At 46.2% G+C, this 2315-nt stretch overlaps 1 pseudogene; it reads left to right on the top strand.

The window, feature by feature from the left end:
• The first annotated feature begins 1021 nt into the window (after nt 1-1021).
• On the top strand, nt 1022-1960 carry LOC118921177 (olfactory receptor 7G2-like; annotated as a pseudogene).
• The last annotated feature ends 355 nt before the right edge of the window (nt 1961-2315 follow it).

Below are 2315 nucleotides of genomic sequence, written 5' to 3'. Positions count from 1 at the left end.
AGAGAGAAATAAATGGTAAACACCTGGCCTCACAGCCTAAGGAAGCAGCCAACCCAATTGCCTTCCTTCTACAGTCCTGGTCTTTAAGGGTTTGCACTGTCCTGGGACCCGAATAATAATAAAGTTTGTCTAATGAGGAGCTTTGAATATTGAGCCCCCAGGGCTGAAGAGACTGCAAATAGTGGGTCTGTCATCAGCTCACTCAACAGTGCTGCCTTCCCAGGAAGCAACAGTTGAGACACATCCCCTGCCATGGTCCTTCTTGCCCAGAAACCAACCAGGGATTTCACCGGATCTCTCTGCCCTTCTCAGAGGCAGACCTTCTGTTTCCGTGATGCAGTTTCCAGGAAACATATCAAACATCCTACCGTAATGATGCCAGCAGGTAACATAATGTCCACTAGACAGTGCTCGACATGAGGTCAGCATTTAGGAGATATGCATCTCCACAAGCTGCTAGGAGTGCCCTTGTCTAAGGGGAACAGATTCACCTGGAGCTAAATACATCCACCCACAGAAGAGCTTTGTTGTCATGTTGGGAAGAAGATCCTGAAGATAAGACAAATTTTGTATTTTCATTTGCATGTTTCTGATTTTCTGGAGGTGTGGCATATTCTGAGGGAATAAACTCATGTGGTCTTTATTCTGCTTCCAGAACTTGCCAGTGTGTCAGAAAGTCATTCTCAATAAAATTTGGGCTGATGAAATGACAAGACTGTAGAGAAGGAGGGATGGAAGTAGGATAGATTGAGATAAAAGGAGAGGAAAAGATTGTTGTATTACATGGGGTGCATGAGCATGTTTCTCATGTAACTGTCCTTAGTCATTAGTGTAGGTCAGCGTTATCTGCAGGGATTGTAAAACATGTTGCTGGGCACCTGCCCTGGGACATATCATCAGTAAGATGGAGCAGGACCCGGGGATTGGCATTTCTTACAAGTACCCAGGTGCTGTGGCTGTTCCACGGACCATATGTTTTATTTTCTTGTCACCTAATATTTTCTGTAGTTTCATTAATTACATGGATCCCAGAAATCACACAGATGTTTCTGAATTCCTCCTCCTTGGATTTACACAGGATCCAGAACTGCAGCCCCTCCTCTTTGGGCTGTTCCTGTCTTTATACCTTGTCACCATCCTGGGGAACCTGCTCTTCTTCCTGGTCATCAGCTGTGGCCCCCACCTCCACACCCCCATATACTTCTTCCTCTGCAAACTGTCCCTGGCTGACATCTCTTTAAGCACAATCACTATCCCCAAGATGCTGGTGAACATCCAGGCACAGAATCAGCACATCAGTTACATAGGCTGCCTCACCCAGATCTGCTCTGTCCTTGTTTTTATTGGTTTTGAAAGTTGTCTCCTTGCAGCAATGGCCTATGACCGCTATGTGGCCATCTGCCATCCACTGAGGTACACGGTCATCATGACCTCCCTGCTCTGTGTCCTGCTGATTCTGCTCTTTCTGCTCCTTAGCATCATGGATGCCCTGCTCCACAGTTTGATGGTGCTGAGGCTGTCCTTCTTCACAAACAGAGAAATCCCCCACTTCTTCTGTGAACTTGCTCAGGTCATCAAGATGGCCTGCTCTGACATCTTCATCAATAACTTCCAGATATTTGTTGTGTTTAGCCTATTTGGGGGGTCTTCCTCTCTGTGGGATCACTTTTTCTTATGCTAAAATTGCCTCCTCTGTTTTGCGAGTGCTGTCAGCAGGGGGAAGGTATAAAGCCTTTTCCACCTGCGGGTCTCACCTCTCAGTTGTCCTCTTGTTCTATGGGACAGGATTAGGTGTGTACATCAGTTCTGCAGTTGCTGACTCTTCCAGGAAGGCTGCAGTGGCTTCAGTGATGTATGCTGTGGTCCCACAAATGACGAACCCTTCATTTACAGCCTGAGGAACAGGGACATGAAGGGGGCCTTTAGGAAACTCATCAGGAGGACACCTCTCCCTTATTGATTTTGTCATCCTATTTGAGCCAGGTCTACAATGAGTCCAAGAGAAAGGACTTCTGGTATTTCAGAGTGCCTAACTTTTCAATGATTTTGGTTCTGTAAAACGACTAGAGAACATGATGGCGAGGGGCCTGTCAACTTAGGCTTGAAATGTGATTTTGGTCTTTGTCTAACTCTGGAATAGTTGACAAATAATTTCAGCTGAATAAACTCAGTTTTCTGGACCATATTCCATAAATAGATCATGGGACCTGGGATCCTGTTACCGTGGTTTGGGGAGAACATTCTCAAAATAAACTGGGAGATGGTGGTTGGGGCAGAAGGGTATGTAGGCAAGGCCATGGTCCTAGGTGGGCACA

Source organism: Manis pentadactyla, chromosome 12, assembly GCF_030020395.1.
Source record: "Manis pentadactyla isolate mManPen7 chromosome 12, mManPen7.hap1, whole genome shotgun sequence".
In the NCBI taxonomy this organism is placed as follows: Eukaryota; Metazoa; Chordata; class Mammalia; order Pholidota; family Manidae; genus Manis; species Manis pentadactyla.
The sequence above is the reverse complement of the archived record's forward strand: the minus strand, read 5'-3'. Positions and strand labels throughout refer to the sequence as shown.